This window comes from Erinaceus europaeus, chromosome 5 (genome assembly GCF_950295315.1).
Source record: "Erinaceus europaeus chromosome 5, mEriEur2.1, whole genome shotgun sequence".
NCBI lineage: Eukaryota > Metazoa > Chordata > Mammalia > Eulipotyphla > Erinaceidae > Erinaceus > Erinaceus europaeus.
In genome coordinates, this window is record NC_080166.1 from 4,941,927 (window position 1) to 4,969,656 (window position 27,730).

Consider the following 27,730-nt stretch of genomic DNA (forward strand, 5'->3'; position numbering starts at 1 on the left):
CCCGGGAGCCAGCCCAGTTTTCTGACCCATGTAACAATGAGGTCATTAGTGGGTGGTGTTTAAGCCTCCTATGTTGATGGTAATTTATTACAGCAGCTGTAGGAAACTAATTCAATTAGCATGACATCATGAGACAAATGAAGTCACTTCAGGAGAACTATAACAAGCTTTTATTTTACTGAATAACATACAAGTGGGCTTGTAGTTGACAAATAACGTATGACTAAGTGCATAAATAGAACTCAACTTTGTGTATCATTTGAGTACGTCTCAATTTGATATTTAGAAGCCAGATACAAATAAAACTGTTCGAAAAGTATGGAGGTTTTATTTGATATAAGTTTAGTTAAGTATATATCAGTTAGTTTTTAAAATCAACTTTAATTCCCTGAGACCCCTTACAACATTTGATGTGATTCCCTGTACAGGGTTTCTATTTGTTCATAGCTCTCTGGAACACATCTATCACATATGGCTTGACAATATTTAGAGTACCTAGCTCGAATAGAATATCTATTTCTAAAAAAAATAAAAATAAAAAATAAACTCACAAGTTTTGAAAATTAGTTGCTTATTATTGCCAACTCCAAAACACATTATAAAGAAGCAAGTAAATCTATTCCTTTTCCTGATTTCTGAATCATGTGACACTCTACCTGGAGTTAGTCATTGAAACAAAGTTAAAATATTTGCATTATTATCTTAATACAACTCTTTTTACCTAAAGGGTAAAGGTCTGCTATACCTACATTTTTTTTAAGTATGAACTTCAAACGGACTGATTATAAAAACAGACTAGAGACACTATGTGAATCTCTCCTGATGAAAACGCAAATAAAGGAGGTTACTCAGACCATATAGCTTAGTGACTATTTCAGCTAGGTCCTTAAGTCAAGTGAAACAAATGCATGTGTCACTAAGAATTACATGGGTGGACTCCTTCAACTGTGTTGAACTACCCGGGGGAGTAATTGACAGACTTGTTTGTTGCCCTGTGGGATAACCTGCACTTTCTGACTTCCCTCCATTTCCTATACCTCAAAAGGAAATATGACCTGACGTGTTTGGAAACTCTGCCTACTGAATATGTCCTTGTATAATGTGAGTTTGCTGGGCCTGCTTTGAAGAGGTGGCCTGACTCTGAGCAGATACCCCTGACTTAAAAAAAGAAAGCTAATTGGGCACTAAGAAAAGTCCCATTCTTTTGAAACCGAAAGCACTCCATTTGGTTTGTCCACATTTAAAATGTGTGAAGAAAAAAAAAAGTTTCTCTTTTCCTTTTCTATTCTTCTCTTTCTTTACTTCTCTCTCTTTCTCTTTCTTTCTTTCCTTCTTTCTTCTTCCTCTTTTTCTTCTTCTCCTTCTTCTAATGTTTTATTGGAAACTAGTAAAGACCATTGTGCTTGTCTGGATTATTATTAGAAGTAATTTTTATTTCCTAGTAGAAACTCACATCTGTCAAGTCCACTATCCCAACATCAATCACTTTCTTAGTAAATGTGTCAGGTTTTTCTGCCTAAACTAATCTGTGAATGAATCACTGATTTAATTAATATGTGTAGCTTGACTTTGCTTTGCATCATTTAACATTGCTTAGAAAAAATAGGCAACATTCTCTATCTAATAGCCTGGGGGTAGAAGGCTTTTTCAGAAATTACCTTATAAAAGAGATTAGCAACAAAAAGTGTTCATGTTAACAATGACTTGTTTTTCTTCACAGGAACTTGACAGATTTCATAAGAAGAATCTTACTTAAAGTCCCTGTGAGCCTTTTAATAAGTAAAGGAAGACTACTTACATGTCATTCTAAAGGTATGAAAACTTAGATATTGAGTACTTTCTGTGATTTAAATTATACAATAGGTGCTTTCTTGACCCACTCTGAAGAGAGGAACTCTTGGTTCAATTGCAAATTGTAGCCTGTTTCTCCATGAGGTAACTTAGTGAAATCTGATCAAAGGTTTTCACTGGACCTGTTAGTATTCCCTTCCTCTACAGACTTCTGTTTACTTCAACTTAAAACTAATGTCAAGCTCTTCCTCTCTGAATACACAGATACCTCTGAAGATGAAGTCTCTGTTCTATTCTTCTTGGTGTGTTTCCCTGATTAGCTGTGGACCCTGGTTCTAATTACCAGAGTGGTGTTCTGTCTTTATCTACATCAGAGTTCGAGTGCCTAGAAAGACAAGCATAGGAAAAACCATTTTGACCTGCTGCATTTGTTTTCAATTTTCTATAGCAATTTTATTAGCATCATGTTTTTTCTTCCTTCCTTTGCATAAGTGGAAGCTCTATAGTCAGCCCTGTGAGCTTTTGTGACCTACAATGAACTAGAGCTAAACTAAGAATCACTTGGAGACATGACTTCTTAACACTTGGGAGCAGAAGCTGAACTGACTGCATGATGGCTTAAGTCAAGGTGTCAAATATCTTAGCTTATAGAAAGTTTCTGTATAGCATTAAGACCCTATGTAAATTGGCAGAGAACATTACGCTTCCTACAATCCCTTACTGAAGGGGCATGCTGCCAGCTGATCTCCCATACCAGAAGAACAGGTCCTGTCTTCTCTTCAAATCCAAGTGATAATATTATAACACAGAAACTCTAACTTGGAACAGGTTAATTCAAGATTTTCCGGGGCTATGTACTCTGTTCCTTAAAGACACCAGGACATAAGGAGTCGTTTTTCATTCTCCATACTGCTAACCTTATTTCTAAAGAACCATTTTCTTTTTCCAGATTTACTTTCCCTTTGAATTTCCCTATAATTTCAATAGTTCAGCTTTTTTCTGTAGCCTGTGCTCGGAATACAGTTGTTGTTGAAGTGTGGAGTGAAAACATGGTGGGGTCTAACAGATTAGGGTTCAGATTACAAAGAATAAGTGAAGTGAAAGCTTTTTAGGATGGTTTAACTGAGAACATGGCATCTAAAGACAACCTGACATTCAATGTTAAAACATTTACACCAGGCTTAACCTAACTATAAAAACTCATGTCTGGAACCTACAAAATAGCTCTCCTGGGAAGGTTTCCTCTTTGACACACTGGTAACCCAGGTTCAAATACAGTTCCCACCACACTGAGAGAAGCTTTGGATTTGTGGTGGTGTTTTTTTATTGTTGTTATTGATTGTTTTTGTTTATTCCTCTTTTTCTATTTCTTTTTCTTTTCTTTCTTTCTTTCTTTCTTTTCTTTTTTTTTTTTTTTGCTACCAGAGTTATCTCTGGGGTTTGGTGCCTACAAAATGTATCCAGTGGCCTTTCAGTTATTTATTTTTATTTGATAAGACAGAAATTGAGAGGGAGAGACAGAGAAATCGAGGGAGAGAGAAAGAAGAAAGAGAGGAGATAGGTAGCCATTTGTGTACTATGCCAACTTGATCATCTTCATTTTGGCCAAGAGAAAGCTATTCATTAGTGACAGTTCAAAATCTGTGTCTACCTTTAACCACCATCTTTCCTGAGATTATAAACACGCACAATAAAAGCCACCTTTAATTTTTGGACCTAGAGGTGACAGTCAAAACATTTAGTCCCCAGGAAGCCACAGCAACTCCACACTGGCTGGATACAAGCTTAACAAGAGGTGTCTCTCTTGTTGTTTCACTATTTTAATTTTCTTCCCAGGAAGTGAAACCAAAATTAAGGTCACATTTTGCTCTGAGATTCATTTCATTAGCGGTCAGAGCTAGGGAAATCTTCAGAGTGTGTCTATAAAAAGTGTCTTGATCTTCACATAACAGAGGACTGAGTTTGGCATCACGAGGTCTGATTCCCAACTTGACTAGACACTATTAGCAGCTGCCTGCTACCAGTCGTGGTGAATATTTGAGCGAGCGTCATAGGCAAGGCATCCTTCCAACAGATAAAATGATCCCCATTTCACAAATTCCAAAACCTTAAATGAAATCAAAGTGCTGGATAGTGAAGCCATTTCTGTTTGAAGCAGAGTATATTATAAAACTCTATGCCAGCTCTTATTAATAGAAACACACACACACACACACACACACACACACCTTTTTTCTTAAATGTCCTCCCCTCCCCTCCCCTCCCCTCCCCTCCCCTCCCCTCCCCTCTCCTCTCCTCTCCTCCCCTCCCCTCCCCTCCCCTCCCCTCCCCTCCCCTCCCCTCCCCTCCCCTCCCCTCCCCTCCCCTCCTCTCCTCTCCTCTCCTCTCCTCTCCTCTCCTCTCCTCTCCTCTCCTCTCCTCTCCTCTCCTCTCCTCTCCCACTAGGCTTGATTTTTAAAAATTGTTTCTCCAAAGGGCCAGGTGGTGGCATGCTAAGTAGAGGGCCAGTTACTATAACCAGAGACCTGGGTTGAAGTCCCTGATCCCCATGTACGGTAAGGAAGATTCAAGAGCAATGGAGCATTACTATAAGGCCTTCTCTCTCTCTCTCTCTCTCTCTCCCTCTCCATTCCTTTTCTGTCTCTATCAAGTAAAAAAATGGAGGAGAAATGAAACAAATGACTTCCAGGAGACAAATATTTTCTGTATGAACAGATGAATTTTTTGGTGACACTTAGAATTTTTTTTTAAATGGAGGACCCCCCCCAACTCTTTTTTCTTACTACTATCTTTATTTATTTATTGGATAGAGACAGTCAGAAATCGAGAGAAGGGGGAGACAGAGAGGGAAAGAGACAGAGAGACACCTGCAACTCTGCTTCACCACTCGCAAAGCTTTCCCCCTGCAGGTGGGGGCCGGGGGCTCGAACCTGGGTCCTCGTGCATTGCAACATGTGTGTTCAACCAGGTGCGCTACCACCCGGCTCCGGTAACACTTAAATTTTTGAACCTGAGCTAAGAGTCTCATCAACTTCATTCCTCTTACTCTTGTTTATTCCAGACTCTGTTACTGATTTAGACAGGAAGCTAGTCTTCCATAATGAAGATCACCTCAGCTCCTTCAACATGCTAATCTGTATGCTAATACACCCAGAAAGGGAAAGAATAAACAACAGCTCTCATACATGGTTTAATTTGGAGTCTTTCACTAGGGAAATTTTTGTGAAGCTTAGAAACATTTACCTTTCAAATGAGAAATCTCTGTTATTCTGTTCAAATTATAAGTCTTAAAAATATCTATAATGGGGAGTCGGGCCGTAGCGCAGCGGGTTAAGCGCAGGTGGCGCAAAGCACAAGGACTGGCATAAGGATCCCAGTTCAAGCCCCCGGCTCCCCACCTGCAGGGGAGTCGCTTCCCAGGCGGTGAAGCAGGTCTGCAGGTGTCTGTCTTTCTCTCCCCCTCTCTGTCTTCCCCTCCTCTCTCCATTTCTCTCTGTCCTATCCAACAACAACAACATCAGTAAAAACAAGGGCAACAAAAGAGAATATATATATGTGTGTGTGTGTGTGTGTGTGTGTGTGTGTGTGTGAGAGAGGCTGGACAGTGGTTCACTCAGTAGAGTGCGCACATTACCCTACACAAAGACCCAGGTTCAAGCCCACAGCTCCCACCTGCAGTGGTGGTGGGGCTGCTTCATGAGTAGTGAAGTGATTTTATAGGTGCGTCTCTTTCTCCCTCTCTATCTCCCTTCCCTCTCAATTTCTCTCTATCTTTATAGAGAACAAAAAGAAAAGAAAAAGAAGGTTGAAAGAGAGAGAAATGAAGAAATGAAGGGAAAAAGGAAAGAAGGAAGGAAAGGAGGGAGGGAGGAAGGAAGGAAAGAATATAGCTGCTGGGAGTAGTGGATTCTTCCTTCAGGCCAAGAGTTCCAAGGATAACCCTAGTAGCAATTAAAAAACACAAACAAAACTCAAGATATCATACATAAAGCTGAGTAGTAACAGATTCAGAAAAATGTAGAAGTAACACAAGCTCACTATTGAGAGTTTTGAAATATTTTTTTCAAAATTTCTTCCTAGCTGGAGCAAACCTCCATACTCCTGGGACTAGTGTCTTCTCCCTCGGCTCAGTACACAGCAGAGCAGCATTCAGATTACACAAATTATTCTGAAGCCCACACAGAAAGGAGCCTCTCGTACTCAACTGTAAACACACTTAGAAATGTGAAAGAGTGATAATATACAGAAGTGAAAGACACATTGGAAATTAGCTTTGGTGGCCCGGTGGTGGCACACCTGCTTAAGCACACACACTACAGTGTGAAATGACTTAGCTTCAAACCCCTGGTCCCCAACTGAAGGGGAAAGCTTCATAAGTGGTGAAGTAGAGCTGTGGGTGTCTCTCTGTTTTCCTGCCTCTCTATCTCCCCTCCGTCTCAATTTCTCTCTGTCTTTACTCACTAATAAGCAAATAAATAAGCAAATGAGAAAGGAGGACAATCAGCTTTTCTGCAAAGTAGAATGTTGCTGGGCTTCTAACCTGTGCAACTGTAAGGTGACTTCATCGGTGTTGCTTTAACATTTTCAGTTGATGAGAATAGCAACTGAATGCTAAGACACCAGGGTCTGCATCTGGCTTTACACTTAGTGCTACTCCATGGATTCTGAGCTGGCTCTTGCCCCAGCACTGAACACCTGTGAAGTTGGATAGTGTCTAACAATTGCTATCATCAAGGAAGCATTCATCATCCTACCCAATCCATATTATTCTTCAGGATGCTTGTCAGTAACTTGGAGTAACATTGAACGTATACATCTATTTGTTTTAAAGATTTCTTTATTCGTTTATTTATTTTATGAGAGAGAACACAGCATTATTCTAGCAGATGCAATGCAGCAGTTAAGCCAAGGGCTTTGCAATGGAAGGAATGCACTCTGCTTACTGAACCACTCCACAACAACGGTGCTATATTACCAAAAACAAACAGATGAAAAAAGCTTCATCACTCATGCTCTGGGTGGAACCGAAAACAATGCACAATTATTGATAATTCTGGATAGAGAGGTGATTCTGAGATTGGACTTGAAATGCAAACGTGCTATAGTGAAGACCTTAGTTCTTTCACATATATATTTTAGTAATTTTTATTCACTTTTAATTCAATTCAATTCATTTATTTATTTATTGAATAGAGATGAGGGGTTGAGAGGAAAGGGGAGGCAGAGAGAGAGAGAGAGAGAGAGAGGGACATCTGTAGCTCTGCTTCACTGTTGAAGAAGCTTCCCCCCTGGAAATAGAGAGCAGGAGGCTTGAACCTAGGTCCTTGCACATGATAATGTGCATGGTCTACCAGGCACGCCACCACCAGGCCCCACCCATGTATATTTCTAAAAATGTGCAAAGCACATCTATGTAAGTCTAAATGAACATTTTGCCAAGTATTAATTTAAGATCTTAAATATTCCAACATTTAAGTGTGTTTATATTTGATAGTTTTTGGTTTCTGTTAATAACTATAAAATTTATTCCCATAGTATGAGTTAAATTATGCCCCCATTCATATATAGAAGTTGTAATCCCTAATCTCAGAATGTGACCGTCTTTAGAAACAGACCAATGACAGAAGCATTTAAGCTAAGAGATTAGAATGGAGTGGAGTGGGTCCCTAATTCAGCCTGACTGACTTCCTTTTAAAAAGAGGGCATCTGACACACACACTGCTCTTCTCAAATCTTCTGTCTCTGTTCAATGTTACTCCAAGTCACTAACAAACATCCTGAAGACTGCTATAGATCTGGCAGGACGATTCAAATCATGAATCCTTCCCGAGGATAACAACTGTAAGACTCTATTCAGTTTTCAGAGCTGGGGGAAGAGCCATCTCAGCATGCATGAGAGGACCTACGTGTAAACTCAGAGGCGGACCCTGTGTCTTAGCTTTCAGTCGCTATCATTCTCTTACTGGTGGACCTAAGGGAACAAACTGAGAGTCCCCTTTTTCATCACCTGATGCAGAGAATACCAACTCCCATGTGTTCCTGGCCAAGTAGTGTCTCGTTGAATAGATTCTGTCCCTGTGCCAGCTAAGTATCACTTATGTAGTATACATGTAACTAAATGGGGTATTGCCAATGGGTTTTGACACACATAGAAAACGGAGTGCTATTTATGACCTTACTGATCATCTGTGCAGACCCTTCTGCACAGAGTGCAGAAGAAAGATAAATGCACCCACAGAATATAACCCAAGACAGAAATACATGGAAGGAACAAAGAGGTATGAATGAAGGAAGTGGGGGTGAACACTCATCTGGGGAAAGAAAGACAGAAGGTGACATTTGACACTAGAACAGTGACTGGAAAGTCTGACTGAGAAAAGGGGCTTGTGTTATCTAGAGTGATTGAAGAAAACACAAGATGTCATCAGAGACCACTTTGGACCACAACAAGACAGGACGAGAATGATTTCAGGAACCCACCCAATCACTGATGCGCTTCCATTTCATTGGTTGTATACAGGAACCCACCCAATCACCGATGCGCTTCCATTTCATTGGTTGTATAAAAACAAGATTCCTGTTGAAAAAAAGCTTCCTGGTGGCATGGAAGGTACAGATCCCTTTGGATTACTTCAGCTATAATTTGCCCCTCTGGGGAGTATGGACCAAAAATCTCTTTGGGGGTGCAGAAGGTGGGAATCCTGGTTTTTGTAATTGCTTCTCCACTGGACATGGGTGTTGGCAGATTGATCCACACCTCCAGCCTGTGTCTCTCTTTCTCTAGTGGAGTAGGGCTCTGGAGAGATGTGGGACCAGAAAGCACTGGTGAGGTCATTTGCATGGGGGATTCAGGATGGAATCATAGGAACAACTGGTTTATGGGATCTGGCCTCAAGTTAGGATAGAAAAAGACCTAGAGTTTTAGTGGGATCTTAGCCTTGAGTTTTTCTGCATTTACTTGTTTGATTATTTTAATAAAGGTTGTCATAAAGACAAAAAAAAAAAAGGATGTCATCGTGAACACACACAGCTCAGATGCAGTCAGCCATCTTCAGAGGTTATGAGAATTTATCTGTTGTGACGCAAACCTCAGATGAGTTAGAGTTGGCACAGGGCAGGAGAAAGCAGAAAGGCAAACCTAAGACATTTTAAGTATTTTAGAATAAGAAAAAACAACATTAAATTTATATTACAGCTAGAATGCTCTAGCAGCAATGGCTACTTGCAGGAGACAAGGGAAAGAGCCTTGTGTGAGAGACGCCCTAGTGCATTCGCTGCTGCTGACTTGCATATCATAACAGAGGTTATGATATATAACAACCTCCTCAGATTACTTGATTTATTTTAAAGTATTTTTAAAATATTTATTTATTTTTTCCCCTTTTGTTGTCCTTATTGTTCTATTGTGGTTATTATTATTGTTGTTATTGATGTTGTTGTTGGATAGGACAGAGAGAAATTGAAAGAGGAGGAGAAGAAAGAGAGGGGGAAGAGAAAGACACTTGCAGACGGGCCACAAAAGATCACTTTTAAGAAGAAAAATTACTGGGATATGGAATTCTGGTGGTGGGAATTGTGTGGGGTTGTACCCCTCTTATCCTATGGTTCTTGTCAGTGTTTCCTTGTTATAAATAAAATTATTAAAAAAATTAAAAAATAAAAAAAATTAAAAAGAAGAAAAACTACTTAAAGGACTGTACTGTGAGTGGATATGTTGAAATCCATGAAAACACTCAAAAAGTAGTTCAGTCTAGAGATAGTAAGGGTTTCTTTTCTCTCTTTTTTTTTTTTTTATTAATGACAATAATGATTCACAAGATGGTGGGCTAAGAGGGGTAGTTCCATACAATTCAATTCCCACCACCGGAGTTATCCCTCCCCCATAGGAAGTTATCCTACTCTTTGTCCCTCTGGGAGTAAGGACCAAAGATCTTTATGGGCTGCAGAAGGTGGGAGTTCTGGCATTTGTAATTGCTTCTCCTCTAGTCCTGGGTGTTGGCAGGTTGATTCTTACCCCCAGACCATTTCTATCTTTCCTTAGTAGGGGCAGGGCTCTAGGGAGGGGAGGTTCCTGGACACACTGCCGAGGTCGTCTTCCCAGGGAAGTCAGGTTGGCATCATGGTAGCACCTGCAACTTGGTGGCTGCATATTGGAGCTGGAGGGTTGACATCCCAGGCCTTGGGTCTCTGGACACAGTCCGAAGTGAAACATGTTGAGTTTCATGGGTTGCACTGATTTAGTTGAGACCAGTAGATGCCGTATCAAATGGCATAGATCAAGAGAAGCATGGAGGCAACAAGCAAAGTCCCAGAGGTTCCAGGGCTGGGAGAAATACAGGTTCTATCTGGGAGAGGATGAGACAGAAGCAGGTCAGGCCACACTGAGAAGGGAGATGGAGAAACAATGGGGATTTACATCTCTTGAACCTTAGAGCCCTAAGAATGTCCAGTCTTCAACAATGAAACAAGTAACTGTTGGGTTTAAAATTAACAACGACTGGTGAACTATTTATGGAGTGCTGACTCAAAAAATAGTTATTTAAATAAATATTGGCATATCCAACCCAACCATCAACTCTACTCTAGGAAATGTCAATACAGACCTACTGAAAGACGGGGTTGAGTCATGATCTTACGTAAACAGTCAATGTGGCTTATTTTGACCCATATCCCTACATCTTACTTTAACAGTGTAGACAGTTACAGGCAGTGGTTTGCCGTCTGAAGTACTCAGAGTTCTTTGCTTAGATGATGACTCTTCTGGAAACTATTCCAAATTCATCTACTTTAAACATAAGGAACCATTTCCAGGAAATGACGGTCTTTTTGGCAGGAATTTTTATCACCAGAAATGCAGACATTTTACAGAATGTAACAAATAAGTAGCATAAATATTGCATGCTTGGAGGGAATTATAATTTTAATTAAAGTCCATTCCCCATTGAAAAACAAAGCTTGTTAAAAATATCTCCTCCCTTCTAAGATGGTTGTACTTTTAGGGTGATGTCTTCTAACAAAAGCCAGAAGTAACTGTGATTCAGTGTGAAAGTACAGATAAAAAGAAAAATCCAATAAATAATAATATTTTAGAACTGAAAATGATCTAAAGAATTTTAGTGAATAGAGTTATTATTTTTTTTCTCTCTGAGAAATTAGTTGAAAAAGAATGTCCACAATATTCTTGGGGTTTTACTGAAATAAAGGAACAACACAACATGAAGTCATCTTGAACTTATTTGCACATCTGGATGAACTGGAGGAAATATAGTCTACCTTCTGTTTATAAACTCTGTCATCTCATTACCACGATCCACGCAGCTTTCCTTTTCCAGAACTTTTTGGAAGCTTAGGCATAAAATACCAATTTTTACTATTATTGTTCCCAAATTCATACTGAATATGCCTTCTTTGCTTTAGAAAATGTCTCCACAGCTATCGACAGGCACCCTGGATATCCCAGAAAGCTGCCAAAGAAACTTCTGCTAGTGTGTGTGGTCTCTCTGTCTTCCAGGTGGGAAGCATATCACCTCTCCTTGTGTCATATCCTGGGAATCTACATTTCAGTTTGGACATTGTGACTGCTGATTACATGTGTCTAATTAATCGGGCTCCAAGGACAGAATGTATGGAGCGCAATCAGCAGAATATGATTTCTAGATGTATCTGTGAGTATATTTTTGCATGAGATAAGCATGTGAGTAAGTAAAGCAGCGAAGATAACCCTCTCTCTTCATTGTAGGAGGTAAATGTCCAATCCATAAAACACAATAATAGAATGAAACAGAGAGAGAGGGAGAGAGGACAAATTCTGTTTTTTCTTCACCCGTCCACTCTCATATAGCTGGTTTCTCAGGTCCTCTGGTCTTCAGGACTTAATCTGGTGTCTTCCCAGATTTGAGGTCACTGGCCTCATATTTGGGGTTAAACCAGGTTTTTCAGCTTGCAAAAGCAGGATGTGGGCCTTCCCATCCACCATTACCATGGAATAAATTCTTATAATGAATATCCTTTCACATGTCTGTAGGCATACACCCGATTGCTTCTGATTCTCTGAAGACCCTGGATGCACCTTTAGTTAAACTATGAGATAATGTTTTCAATGTCACCTTTTTTGGGTGTCATGACACAGTCTAGAATGTCCTGCCCAGTGGCTGCCAAAACCTTATTTCCTCTTTATCCTCTCCAATGCCTTCTGGTTCTTTAGCTTTGTTGATTATTAAGGTTTGTTCCAACACCTCCCCCACTGTATATCTCTACAAAGTCTACAATTCAACAGCTACCAAAATACAATATATAATATACTTTTGTTGACTTATTCTGTTGGGCCCTCACAATGTTCATCATCCATCACCAGCCAAAACTACATCATTTCAAAAATATATGAGATAAGAAATGTCTAACTTTTTAATGTAGTTTTCAGCCAGTCAATTCCTTCTTGTATGCTTTGAATAGTTTATATTTTGTAGCACTGAAATGATAGATGTGTTACTGACAGATCCACTATAATAAAGCTTTAAAAAGTAATCTTGTTCTCATGGCTGGGTGGTGAAATATTCAGTTGAATACACAAGTGACCATGCTTAAGTACCTGAGTTCAAGTCCCCTGTCACCATTTGCCGGGGCGGGGGAGTTTCACCAGCAGCGCTCCAGGTGTTTCTTTTTCACTCCCTCTCTATCCGTTTTCTCTCAATTTCTGTCTACCTCAGAAGCAAAACAAAACAAAGAAAGAAAGGAAGGAAGGAAGAAGGAAAAAATAAATGAAAGAAAGGAGAAAGATAAAGAGGAACAGGAAGAGAAAAAAAGAAATAGCTTACAGGAGTAGTGGTTTTGTTGTGCAGGTGCTGAGAACTCCAGCAATAACACTGGTGGTAAATAAATAAATACACAGATAAAATTTGCTTGCCCCCTGTCTTTTAAAAGTATTTTTACTTCTGAGTACATTATCTAAATATATCCAAAGTATCATTTTTCTTGGAGAAATATTGCATCTTAGTTTTAATATTCCTTAGCTTGCATTAAAATTTACCACATAAACCACCCAATAAAACACTAACACTTTCCAAGATGCTTCATCATATATAGTTATTCTGTAGTTTTAGTAAACTTCCAGAACAAGAAATGGTTTCCTTTAAAAAAAAAAAAAAGATGTCTGAGACCTACGAGTTCCATCTGTCAATGATGATCAAACACAAAGGGAAAAATGTTTTGATGGCAGGAAGTACAAGAGTACTGTTGGGTCAAGGTGCATGGTAGTGGAAATGGACCTGACCTGAGGGTGGAAGCGTTTTACAGACATTTCTCAAGAGGAGATGAGAAACTGTACCTATAGTCAACAACTGCACTATAAACCATCAACAACCCCCTCAAAAAATGGACTTAAAAAAAGGAAGTGAAGGAATGCTGGCAGATTCATTATGTCATTGAGACCAACTGAAGACTGTAAGTTGTACTTTAACAAAAGTTATTGATGTTATTACATGTACATGTTGTTTCTTTTACATGTGCTGGTTCAAGGATCTTTTAGCTTTTCCCTTCAGGCCTAACATGCTCTGCTTTGTTTGAAGTACGATTACCCCAAAATTCTCCTGCAGTTTCACTTACATAGTCCTGAATCACTCTTTGCTATGTATTGTCAAAATGTTCATATATTACATGGTGCTGTAATATGAAACAGGAAAGAGGCTAAAGGATATTTTTTTGCTACAGAAGGCAGAGACTTTGGCATGTCTTTGTAATCTCAGATGTTATATGTTTGTTTAGAGATTATTATCTTTTAATGGTTTGTAGGGCAAGTCATTGGAATTCCATTGGCTTTTCTACTTTAATTTACCACTTTGAATGTGGGCAATTACACATAAGAACATTGCGCTTAATCTCATTTCTACTTTCAGTGTTTAGGCAATATCACTTTTAGTGCTTAGGGCAAATCACTTAGCATCTCTAAACTTCAGTTATCTTATTTGTCAACTGAGACAAACCCTCCTAAACAGGCCTATTAGTTTTAAAAAATCATTCATGCAGTTTACATTGATGACCAAAACAGTAAAAAACTAAGGTCAAAAATCACTTTCAAGATTTTCTTAAAAAGAACAACAAAATAGGAATGGGGTGGGGGGGGGGTGGACAGAACAGTACTAACAAATACAATTAGTCCAAGAGACTTAGAAAAGCCTTTTTAAGATACAAAATTAATTACTACCCTGATGGTAACCACAATTTTGTATTGACAAAACAAGGACCAGAAAGCAACAGAAAGTACTAGGGAAATTAATGAGGAAATCACCAGAGAAAGCCATTCACACAAACTGACAGAAGCAAAGAGGAAAAGAAAAAACAACCTGAAAACAAAAAACCAGAACGGACAAAAGTAAACCATATATACCAATAATCACCATCAGGAAAATTAATGAAAGAGCTGGTTCTTTGGAACGATAAATAAAACAGATAACCAAATTGTTTCACTCATTAAGAGAAAAAGGGAGAAAGCTTTGGTAAAATCACTCAGAAATGAAGAAAGAAATATTAAAACAGATGAAGCAGAGTTCAAAGGGTCATGTAAGACTATTATGGACACCTGCATTGGATCGACCTTCCCGTGGTGCATCCCGTGAGTACCCATTCATTGGGGAAACTGACGATCCTTCCTAGCTGACTGAATCCACATGGATCCCAGTCACTTTCAAAGCCAGCAACAAGCAGCTCCTGACGCTGTTGACTGGCTACGGAAGAAGGGCAAACGCTCGAAGAAGAAGAATGGACACCTGCATGGAAATAAATTGGGCAACTTAGGAGAAATGGACACATTCTTAGAGTCATACCAACTGCCAAACCTGACACAAGAGAAAGTAAATAAACTTAAACAGGCCCATCACTAGTGATGAAATGGAAAGAATAATCAAAATCCTTCCCATGAACAAAAAGCCCAGGTCCAGTTGGCTATACAAAAGAATTCTATAAAACATTCACAGAACTAGCACCCATTCTCCTCAAACTCTTCCAGAAAATAGAGAAGAAAGAAGACTCCCCAACACATTCTAGGGGGGGAATATCACTCTGGTCCCAAAGCAGGAAAGGAATCCACCAAAAAAGAAAAGTGTAGACCTATATCCCTGATGGACACTGATGCAAAGATCCTCAGCAAAATCTTGGCTAATTAAATCCAACAATATATTAGGGGGATAATCCACCAAAACTAAGTGGGATTCATCCCTGGGGAAGCAGGGATGGCTCAACACTCACAAGTCAACCAATGTAATCTATCATATTGATAAAAGCAAAGATGAAAATTACATCATCTTATCCATTGATGCAGAAAAAGCATTTAATTTGCTCCAATGCCTATTTATGATAAAGACCCTCAAAATTGGGATTGGAAGGAAAATTCCTCAACAAAATAAAGGTAATATATGACAAACCCATGGCTAACATCATATGTAATGAGGAAAAATTGAAACCTTTTCCCTGAAAATCAGGAACTAGGCAAAAATGTCCACTCTCACCACTTCTATTCAATGTAGTCCTAGAATGTAGTCCTTACCATTGCAATCAGGCAGGAAAGAGATCTCAAAGAAATTCAAGCTGGAAAGTAGGAGCTTAAACTATCATCATTTGTAGATAATGTGTTACTATACCTAGAGAACCCCCAACACTGCCAAAAAACTACTGGAAATTATCAATAAATTCAGTAAGTAGCAGGCTACAAAATCGGCACTCACAAATATGTGGCATTTCTATGTACAAAAGATGGGCCAGAGGAAAGGGAACTCAAGGAAGCAAGCCTATTTGTAAATGAATCCAAAAAAAATAAAATGCCTAGGAATAAGCCTAAGAAAGGAGGTGAAGGACCTTTTTAAGGAAAAAATACAAGACATTATTAAAAGAAATAGAGGCGGGGCTGGGCGGTAGCACAGCGGGTTAAGCGTACATGGTGCAAAGCGGCAAAGCACCAGGATCCTGGTTTGGACCCCTGGTTTGCCACCTGCAGGGGGGTTGCTTCACTGGTGGTGAAGCAGATCTGTAAGTGTCTGTCTTTCTTTCCCCTTCTCTGTCTTCCCCATCTCTCTCAATTTCTCTCTGTCCTATCCAACAACAACAACAACAACAACAACAATGGCAACAATAACAATAAGGACAACAAAATGGGGGGAAAATGGCCTCCAGAAGCAGTAGATTCATAGTTTAGGCATTGAACCCAGTGATAACCCCTGGAAGCAATAATAATAATAATAATAATAAATAATAATCCCATCAAAAGCAATCTATAGATTTAATGCAGCCCCTGGTAAATTCCCAGTGACATGAACAACTTATTCAGAAATTTCTGTGGAACTATAAGAAGAAGGAATAGCAGGGACACCCCTGGGAACAAAGGAGAAAAAATGGAAGCATCACCATGCCTGACTTCAGTTTCTATTACAAAGCAATAGTAGTTAAACTTGTGTGATATCAGAATCAAAAAAGGACCAGTGGAATAGGATAGAGAGGCCGGAACTACACCCACACATGTACAGACATACTATATACTAGGCAAACGAGCCCGCAAACTTCCCAATGGGATAAAGAAAGTCTCTTTAACAAATGATGTTGGGTTAATAGGACAACCACATGTAGCACAATGAAATCAGACCATCACCTAACACCATGCACCAAATTTAACTCAAAATGGATCAAAGATCTGGATATGAGGCGTGAAACTACGAAACACTTTGCAGCGCTTTCTGCTGCTGTTGCTGATTGGTCCTAGTGGTTCCCCAGGACAAGGAGGATTTGGCAGCTGCCAGGCAGATTTTCTGTATGGTTTCAACAGCTGGTTGACAAGGGGCTGGGAATGGACTTCTAGTAATGTGACTGAGAGGACTAAACTGTCAACATGTATGACTGACTGCTCATGGCTGATTTACCAAAACCTGGCACCAAATGAAAGACTTCCTCATCTCTCAAAATGCCAGCTAGCCACAAGTCCAGGTTTGGTGCATGGAAAACAAGTAAACTTCAGGCCACTAGCAGAAACCCAAAAGTAATAAACATGTATTTTTTTCTTGCTTACAGGGTTATCGCTGGAGCTCGGTGCCTGCAATATGCAAAATCCACTGCTTCTGGAGGCCATTTTCCCCATTTTGTTATTACCCTCGTTGTTGTTATTACTATTGTTGTCATTGCTGTTGTTGGATAGGACAGAGAGAAGGGCTGACAAAGAGGAGGAGAGAAAGACAGACACCTGCAGACCTGTTTCACAGCCTATGAAGTGACCTCCCCTGCAGGTGGGGAGCCGGGGGCTGGAAGTGGGAACCCTACGCCTGGTCCTTGCGCTTCGCGCCATGTGCACTACCGCCCAACCCCCTAAACTTATATCTTAAAGAACCATTTCATTCTGAGGCTAGTCAAGTAAAAACAAAAACAAAACAAACAAACAAAAAAGAACCATAATCTTAGTTCTAGCTTACCAAGATTGACTATATCTAACAATTGACTATGTATAAATATATTTTCCAAATAACTGAAACTTAACAGAACCTTAACCTTGTGTAACAAGGACCCAGGTTCAAGCCCCTAGTCCCCACCTGCAGGGGGATAGCTTTACAAGTGAAGCAGGTCTGCAGGTATCTTTCTCCTTACCGTCCCTTTCCTCTCAAATTCTGGCTGCTCTATCTAATAAATAAATTCTGGCTGCTCTATCTAATAAATAAATAAAGCTAAAAAAAAGCTAAAACGAGAGAAAATGATGAAGTGAAAGCATAATATATATTTCTTAAAATGAATCATCTATCTTACAATACATGCTGTGGCATAAATGCAGGCTTTTGCCAGGCTGATGAAATAAAATAATTCAAAGAGAGCTGAGGCAGTCAAAAACCTCAGTCCGTAGACTTTCACTTAAGACAAGAGCAAGTCAAAGGGATGGAAAGCTAATTGCCAGTCGCATTAATTAAGAATGTTAATTAGAGGCAGTCAGGCCCTAGCGCAGCGGGTTAAGCGCACATGGCACAAAGCGCAAGGACCTGCTTAAGGATCCTGGTTTGAGCCCCCGACTCCCCACCTGCAGGGGAGTCGCTTCCCAGGTGGTGAAGCAGGTCTGCAGGTGTCTGTTTTTCTCTCCCCCTCTCTGTCTTCCCCTCCTCTCTCCATTTCTCTCTGTTCTACCCAACGACAGCAGCAGCAACAATAATAATAATAACTACAACAATGATATATATATATATATATATATATATATATATATATATATATATATATATATACAAAAGGGGAAAAAATGGCCTCCAGGAGCCGTGGATTCGTGGTGCAGGCACCGAGCCCAGCAATAACCCTGGAGGCAAAAAAAAAAAAAAAAAAAGGAAAAGAAAAAGAATGTTAATAGAGATGTTTCCCGCCCTTAGCCCAGCTAGTAGACCTAAGGAAACTTCTGCCTCTGCATCTAATAACTGAACAAAAGGACCTATTAGCAAGTGACAACCTTGCCCTTTGCTTCATAACAGGTACTTGAGAGGTAGTTTTAATAATTTTCTGTTGAAGTCAGTCACTTGAATTAAGAGTGCCTGTAGAGAAAGTCCCTGCCCTTTCTTCAGATGAAAAGCTAGCACTGGACACAACTCGCCTCTGTACTTTCTGTACCCCGTAATGATCCTGGGCTCATGCTCCCAGAGGGATAAAGAATAAGGGGGCCCGGTGATAGCGCAACGGGTTAATCAAGGATAGCGAAGCGGAAGGATTGGCATAAGGATCCGGGTTCGAGCCCCGGGATCCCCGGCTCCCCACCTGCAGGGGGTGGGTGGGGTGGAGTCACTGCAGGGGCAGTGAAACAGGTCTGCAGGTGTCTTTCTCTCTCCCCGTCTTTCCTTCTTCTCTCTGTCCTATTCAACAACAACAACAATGGTAACAATAATAATAATGGTAACCAAAAGGGCAACAAAATGGGAAAAATAGCCTCCAGGAGCAATGGATTCATAGTGCAGGCACTGAGCCCCAGAAAATAAAAAATAAAAAAGAATAGGAAAGCGGAGGGGAGGAGAGGGGAGGAGAGGGGAGGAGAGGGGAGGAGAGGGGAGGAGAGGGGAGGGGACACAGAACTCTGCTGGTGGGAACTGTACCCTTCTTTTCCTATGGTCTTGTCGATCATTATGAAATCACTAATTTTAAAAAAGTGGGCAGTCGGCTTCCTCTTTGATTTCACTTCTTTACAATCTCCCTGTCATCTATCTCTCCTAGCAACTAGCTCTTCATGTGTCCATTGTAATAAACCTTACCCTTTTCTGAAATGTTGATGCCTGCTGATTTATTCTTTCGGATGCTCAACACAGGCCAAGGACTGCCCAAAGTAGATTTTCAACACATCTCCAGGGAATGGCTCTCACAGGAAATGCTCACGGCTCATGGTACAGTGACCTTATACCACAAAACAATAATAGATTATAGACACTTGTAGTCTCTGCTCTCAGGCGACCTGCCCAAACTCTTCATATCATCTTTCCAGAAATTTTTCTGAGAGTTTTGCATCGTGCCTTTATAAAGCTAATGCTTACGAATCATTGGAGAAAATGTTAGCAACCAGGATGATTTGGACTAATTAAAATTCAAGATTTCCCCAGATGTTCCAGTATCAGAAAACTGATTGAGTTAATAAATAATTCTGGTAATTTGAACACAACTAGGTGGTTAATCATTTCTTCTTTTTTAAAAAATTATTTTTACTTATTTATTAGATACAGAGAGAAATTGAGAAGGCAGAGGGAAATAGAGAGGGAAAGAGACAGAGAGATACCTGCAGCCCTACTTCACCACTCAAGAAGCTTTCCCCGTGTAGGTGGGGACCAGGGACTTGAACCTGGGTCCTTGTGCACTGTAATGTACGTGATTAACCAGGTGTGCCACTGCCTGGCCCCTGGTGGTTAATAATTTCTAACTGCCTCTATCAGTGCAGGTGATTGCAGGATAGATGTATGCCTTTTAGTTGTCATTAATTACTAGTTTAACATTGTTTTACTGGCTAATGTTTCTCATAGACAACTTTTTAATTACCTCCTGTTAAGAATTAGCCCTTGTTGCAGGATTCTGATACACATTAAACATCATGTGCATTTTCTTACAGTATTTAATTTCTTTTTTTAATGCTTTTTTATTGTTGTAGTTATAGTTGTTGTTATGGATGCCGTTGTTGTTGGATAGGACAGAGAGAAATGGAGAGAGGAAGGGAAGACAGAGAAGGGGAGAGAAAGACAGACACCTGCAGACCTGCTTCACCGCCTGTGAAGCGAGTCCCCTGCCAGTGGGGAGCCGGGGACTCAAACCCGGATCCTTATGCCGGTCCTTGCGCTTTGCGCCACCTGCACTTAACTCGCTGTGCTACCACCCAACTCCCCATTATTTAACTTCTACAAAGACTATCAAATAGTGCCTTATGCATGACATTTATGTAGCTGTCTTCAAATGACAGGAAAGCTACAAGAAATTCAAATTGATTAAAGTTTGATTACATACTCTTCTGTACCTTTTAAAATAAAATTAGCTGAATGAAAATTAAATAACACCGATGACTATTCATTACTAAACTTTTAGCTTTTTTTTCTCTTTATTTGATAAGACAGAGAAGAATTAAGAAACCAGAGAGAGAAAGACAGATGGAGAAAGACAAGAGACACCTACAGTACTTGCTTGACTGCTTGTGAGGCTTCCCCCTTGCAGGGCACCCTGTGTGTGGGCTTGAACCCAGTACCTTGTGCTTGGTAACAAGTGAGCTTAGCTAGGTGCACCACTACCTGGCCCATCCCTCCATTTATAAACTTTTAAGTAGTAGGATTTGGGTCTTTTATGTTTTTCTGCATCATTCCTTTATGTAAGATTGTTAGCATTGCTTTACCTGGTGCCATTAGGCCTGCTTCATGCATTATGAACAAACAAAAAAAAAAAAAAAGGAAGAAACTCTTTCAGCATAAGTAATAGAAAAAATAAAAACAAACCACTGGGACTAAACCAAACATAAATGTTTCTTCATAGCAAAAGGAACCATTACCAAAACAGAGAGACAGCTTAGAGAGTAAGAAAATAATAATATATCCTATGTCACACAAAAGGCTAATAACCAAGATATCAAAAGAATTCACAAAACTCAGCTATAACAAAAGCTACTAAAATGAAGGAAATAATTGAACAGATTTTTCACCAAAGAAGACATTCATATGGTTAACAGGTATATGGGAAAAAAATGTTCAAAATCACTGATAGAGATGCAAATCAAGAAACAATGAGATATTTTTTTATCTCACCCTAAGTGGTCAGAAAAGTAACATGCTGGAGTAGATGTGGAAAAAAGGGAACCCTTCTATACTGTTAGTGGAAATTCAAGGTGATGCATTGATGAGGAAAACAATTTGGAAATTCCTAAAAACATAAAAAACACATCTACTATATATAACTCAGCAATTCTTGTCTTTGGCTTTTATCCAGACAACATGGAAAGACCTATCTGAAAAGATATGTGCACACCCATGTTAAAAACAATGCTATTTGTAATAACTAATACTTGGAAACAACCCAAATATCCAACAACAGATGAGTTTAAGGATGTTGTGGCATCTATACTCAAAGAAATACTGCATAGCTACAAGAAGCAATCTCATATTCTCCTCTGCTACAACATGGAAGAGATTATAGGGAATCATGTTGAGTAAAATATGCCAGGAGAAGGATTATCTCATTCACCAATTGTATCTAAGAGACAAAATAAAAGACAATCTCAAGCAAATCCTCCACGGACTGTAATCTATCAAGGCAGACTTGAGGACTCAGAAGGAGAGAGCAAGGAGCCCTCCGGCAAGGTTGGGGCATAAACTCCAATTTTATTTCTTTTAAAGTCTATCGTGTCAGATATGAGAATAGCTGTTCCTGCCCTTTTTTTGTGGGCCATTGACTTGTATGATAGTTTTCCATCCTTTCACTTTGAGTTTGTGTTTGTCTTATTGAGTTAGATGGGTTTCCTGCAGACAGCATATAGTTGAGTTATGTTTTCTGATCCATCTTCCTACTCTGTGCCTTTTAATAGGTGAATTCAGGCCACTGACATTTATTGATATCATAGATTGGAGATATTTTAACTCCATTATTGTAGATTTTTAGAGTGTTCTGATATATGGCATATTTATGGTGGTCTGTTTATAGGAAAACTTTCAGAACTTCTTTCAAGGCAGGCTTGGTGATGGTTGATTCTTTCAACTGTTGTTTGTCTGAGAAGGTTTTTATGACAGTCTAGCAGGATATAGTAGTTTTGGTTGAAAGTCTTTCTCATTGAGTACTCGATAGATATCCTGCCATTCTCTTCTGGCCTGTAGTGTTTGTGTGGAGAAGTCTGCTGCTTATCTTATGGGTTTTCCTCTGTAGGTGACTCTTTGTTTTTTTCTTGCAGCCTTCAGGATCCTTTTTTTATCCTTATTCCTTTCTATTCTAAATATTATGTGTCTTGGTGTCTTTAAGTCTGGGTTAATTCTGCTAGGGACCCTCTGGGCTTCTTGAACCTTTATGTCTTTGATGTTGTCTAGACTGGGGAAGTTCTCAGCTATTATGTCCTGTAGAATGCTTTCTTGTCCTCCCTCTCTTCCTCTGGTAAGCCAATAATGCATATATTATTCCTTTTGATGTCATCCCATATGTCTCTGTTGTTGTTTTCAGTATCTCTTAATCTCTTTTTGAGATTTCTTACTTCTTTTTTAGTTGCCGCCAATTTTTCCTCCATCCTGCTAATTCTGTCATCTGCCTTATTTATTCTATTCTCTCTCCCCTCTACTGTTTTTCTGTAGATCTTCTATTTTGCTACCCTGTTGTGGTACTGTATTAGCTTGTTCATCTAGTTGTGTTCTTAGCTCAGCTATTTCATCTTTCAGCTCTCTAATAACCTTGAGATAATTAGTGCTGTCTTCAGAGTCTGATTTGTTGTTTCTGCATTCTGCTGACAATTCTCTCAAAATATTTACTCACTCCTGTGACTATTTCCTTAACTAGCATTTGGATGTTGACCTCATTATTTTGTGCTTCAACCTTTGGGGGGGCTTTTAGCTGGACTTTTGTCCTAGTTCATTTCTTCAATATTTTTTCTTGTTGGTTTAACCATTCTATATAGAATATTATGAGGTCCCTCTCTCAGTACTTTTCAAATTACTGATCACTTGTGCCTGGATTGAGTTGTACTTAAATAGTTCATAGCACCAGAGTAAAAGATTCTGGGGTGGGTGGGGTGTCCAAAAAGGATGACAGAGGACCTAGTGGGGGTTGTTTTGTTATGGGGAAAACTTAGAAATGTTATGCATGTACAAACTATTGTATTTACTGTCAAATGTAAAGCATTAATCCTCTAATAAAGAAATTTTAAAAAAAGAGTTCACAATTGTAGAAATTAACAGTTGTTTCAATATTATTTCAATTCCTGAGTTGGAACACAGTGGCTGTTTAAGCCTCCTTTGTTCTTTTTCTTCCCTGTAGGTTATGACAGCCTGAGGGCTTTTAAATTGTAAGTAGGCTTCTTGGGTTAATCACTCACCCCTGACCAAGAGATCAAGCAGGATGGGAGAGAGATAGCACAGTTATTATGCAAAGAGACTCTCACACCCCAAGGATCCAAAGCTACAGGCTCAATTCAGCTTCTCTGCCAAGCTGGGCAGCACTGCTGAGCCTTGTGAGTTTCTAAAAAAGTTATGTTTATTGTCCATAGGTTCTGAGGCAATTATTAACCATGTTCTCATCAGGAGAACAATATGGAGTGGCTCCCACTATACAGACCCACTGCTAGGCCACTGAGGTGAAGCTCCTCTCCTGAGGTTCCTAGTCAGTTCTGTGTCCCCAGATGTCAGCACAGGGTCTCCCCACTGCTGCTCCAGCCTCTGAGGGAAGTAGAAATGGAGATTCACAGTGGCATCTGGTGAGTCTTAGGGGAGTCCTCTCCTCCCTTCAGCAGTCTTTTTGTTGGTAAAAGAGACTGGAGGTGGTGACTCAACTGGTAAACTGCCGGAATGTTACCAGCTGCTCAATCTCTCCTTAGGCTCCTCTCTGTCCACGAGCCACATGTGTTTTCACTCACCATTGGTTTGGTGGGTTCCTGATGTCATTCTAGTCCTGCCTTGTTGTGGTTCCAGGTGATCTCCCTGGGCCTAAATTCTTATTGGTGGAACAAGATGATGGTTTGGTTGAGGGTGAAATGTACTAATACTTATCTTGGTGAAATGTACCCTTGTTACAACAACAATCCTGTCAATAAATTACTTCCTTAATAAGGCAACACTGGCGAGAGATAGCCAGAAATTGAGAGGAAGGGGGAGATAGACAGACAGATAGGTAGATAGATACACCATCAGCACTGCTTCACCACTTGCAAAGTTCCCCCCTGTAGTTGGGGACTGGGAGCTTGAACCCTCATCCTTGCACATTGTAATGTGTGCTCAACCAGGTGTGCCACCACCTGGCCACCTCATATTGTCTTTAATCATCTATATTTACTGAAGTCATTAGCATTCCTACATCATGAAACCAATAAAAGTGGAAATAAATTTCAAGTTCTTTAAATTCAAATGAAGAGTCATTGATATTACTGTTAATGCTTATTCGCTATCTTGAGATGCTCTAGGTAGGGATAAGCCTTAAGCTTTCTCTTCTCTCAGTACATAAAACTTTCAATAGTTATGCAGAACCACACCCTTTATATAAAACACACATTCTATAGTCCTTAGACAGAGATTATAAAAGCATATAGCACAAATTTGATTTAGATAAGCCAAGGCATTCTCACATTATCCAATAGTTTGGGAGGGCCATGATAAAAACCTGAACTAGGTTTATGCACCTAAAATCTGTGTCTGCCTGTCCTTTGCTATTACCACAGGGGATTAGGGATGGGTGAACCCGGCCATGTTTTGGGTTCGTCAAACATCTTGAACTACTTTTCCAATGTTCTGGGTTAGGCAAAACCCAAAATGTGTTTTGCCAAGCACATTTTCTCTTAATTCTTAAACCCAAGAGTATTTTAAGGTAAATTTAATCCATATGCTTCTGATTCATTTATACTAAACTCATCAAAATGTTCTGTCTTAAGAACTATTTGATGTTCAAGAAGTTTTTTTGAATATTTTATAAGCCTTTTAGAGTCTAACTCATTGGGCTTTTACATTCAGCTAGGCCAAGAGCAAGTGAACTTGAACCCCAGATTGATCAACGCTAGATGCAAAGTCCTAATAGCAATGTTTGTGGAAGTTGTGAACTGAGTTGCATGTAGTCCAACGCTTGGTAAGAATATATATTGACATTATTTTTGCAAAATGTAGATTGTGTAACACAATAAGTAGTGAACAAAATGCAAAATAGGGCATGGAAATATAAAGAGGCCAAGTGACAAGTAATTCAAAGCAGACTGAATGTCTGTTCTTTAGCGAGAACCAGGCACGAGCTAACATAATGGAGGATGACACTGCATCTGTTTTCATTTTTCTTTCTTTTGAGAAGACTTTCTTCTTTTTGGACTGCATTTAGATTTCTCTACAAGTTCTCTCCCATTTCTATCTTTTGGACATTCACAGAATATGCAACTAGCATTGTAACACTCATGAAATACAAAGAAATTATGTTAATGGCATACAAAAGGGTTATTTTTGTTATGAAAAAAACTGAAGTATACTACAGCTTGCTAAGATATCACCATAACTTTTAGGTTTACTAAGGAGATTTACTATAAAATTCTTTATCAATTTTCAACTCATAAAGTTAGGTTGGATAATACTTATTAAAATTTATAATAAATAGTATTCCATTTGACTATATTTGAAAGCTTTGTTTTATTTCTCTCACTGTTATTTTTATATGACTGAAAAGATAAGGCTATGTGTAAGGTAGGCTTAAATATCTAATATAATGGTAGTCAAGTTTATAGAAATAAAAAAAGCTCAGTAGTAAGGCAGAGGAGAGAAAGTAGAAATATTTTAATGTCACAGAGAAAATATTTATCACATACTAAACAATGAAATACTGCTTTTACTTTTCAGCTCTGAAAATAAATTAAAAACCAAACCCAAACACTAAATAAAGTAAAAATCAATAATAATTTTAGCACAAGCTTTGACAGTTACACATGAAAAAAAAAGTTTGTTTTCCCTACTGTTGTTAGTTTAAAAAGCACTTTACTGGCTTTCAAAAACAGACTGTTGAAATAAGACACGGATGATAATAAAATGTCTTTAGAATCATTATCTGAATTTTTCTATATTCTTTTTCAATACATTTTTCAATGAACATACCCAGGAAAATGAGGAGGCAGAAACAAGTGTATAGCAATTGAAGTTTTTGCTAAAATGACATGCTTGAAAATTTCCCCTTTTTCTTTTACCTTCTTTTACCTTCTTCTCAATTTCTGCTTACGAATGTCAGCATAGGATTTGAGTCTTTAAGAATTAAGACTTCAGGGGGACACAAAACAGCTTACTCTGATAGTTTGCTGCTTTGCTCTGTTGCATTACTTAGCCTTGAGCCTGGCCCTCACCACACTGAAGGAATATTTGGTCTCTCTCTCCTCTCTCTCCCCTTTTCTGTTTCTAAGTAAAATAAATGAATATGTAAATAAGAGTTAAGATTTCAGAGTTAATGTATTTTAGTTTTTTTAAATATTTATTTATTCCATTTTGTTGTTCTTGTTTTATTGTTGTAGTTATTATTGTTGTTGTTGTTATTGATGTTGTTGTTGGATACGGCACAGAGAAATGGAGAGAGGAGGGGAAGACAGAGAGGGGGAAAGATAGACACCTGCAGACCTGCTTCACCACTTGTGAAGTGACTTCCTTGCAGGTGGGGAGCCAGGGGCTCGAACCAGGATCTTTATGCCGGTCCTTGTGCTTTGCGCCACATGTGCTTTGTATTTTAGTTTTTAACCCTGTTAGCCCTATTGAGTTGCATGATTTTGTCATTTAATCTTTCTTTGATCTCAAGTTTCTCCTCTGTAAAATGAGAACAAAATACAGAAAAATTGAACAGAATTAATAATAATAAAAATATATGAAAAACATTAAATCAATTGGACTATAAGACATGGTAAGTGCCAAATAAGCCTGCTTCTGCTTATATTGTCAGCAATGGATTATTCACCACAAGAAAAAGCAAAGCATGCTTTACTGCCTCAGGTTCTGGTTGTTGCATCAAACCCACAATTTTTCAATCAAACATTAATTAAGGAGTTTCCGTGAAGTCACTTTATAGACGTGATGGAGGTTCATATTCTGTTTGTTGTGTTAGGTAAAACAAATCATCGTAAATAATCTGAATGACCCTGATTCGGTCTGTTGGAAGACTTAAAGAGATGTGTTATTATTCCCTTAAAGAAGAATTTCTGCTCTGAACACTAGCTCCTGACCAAGAGTTGTAGTGTTCTCTTCTTAACACCCTGAACTCTGGATTTTGGACAGGCCAAGACACTCCCCATAAGTACACAGGTCAATTTCTTGCAGTGAATCTCATAATAAAAACCTCTGGATTTTGCTTCTCTGTTTGAACTCTGGCTGAAAACAAGACTCGAATAAATTCATTCAGAAAATACTCACCAAGGATATTCAATATTATTAAAGAATTGATCTAGATGCCAAGGCCTCTATAGAGAAAATACTAAAATAGTGTCCCAGTCATTACTGAACCAATATAGAATATTTCCTAAAACAATAAAGTGCATAATTCCTAAATGAACTGAAATACATACAAACCCAACTGAAGTAAAAGTCAAATGAGGCTGAACATTAGATTTAAATTTTCTAGATTTCATATGGGAACAGCTACATTTTTAACCAAATTTCAGTCAGATACATGTTGATGTAGTGAATGCTTTCTTTTTTTTCTGTTAGCTTCCGCAGTATTGAGAATACAGATTCTGTCATTTTATCTAGTGAAAACCACACAGTAACCACACAGTGCACTTCCTTAGTTCTTTGTA

At 39.0% G+C, this 27,730-nt stretch overlaps 1 long non-coding RNA gene across 1 annotated transcript in view; it reads right to left on the reverse strand.

Moving 5' to 3' along the window:
• LOC132538571 (uncharacterized) overlaps positions 1 to 27,730 on the reverse strand; it is a 196,555-nt gene that overhangs the window by 37,434 nt on the left and 131,391 nt on the right. Inside the window, exon 6 of the long non-coding RNA XR_009549908.1 lies at positions 9,873 to 10,136. This is a non-coding gene — a long non-coding RNA (uncharacterized LOC132538571). The remainder of the gene's footprint in view (positions 1 to 9,872; positions 10,137 to 27,730) is intronic.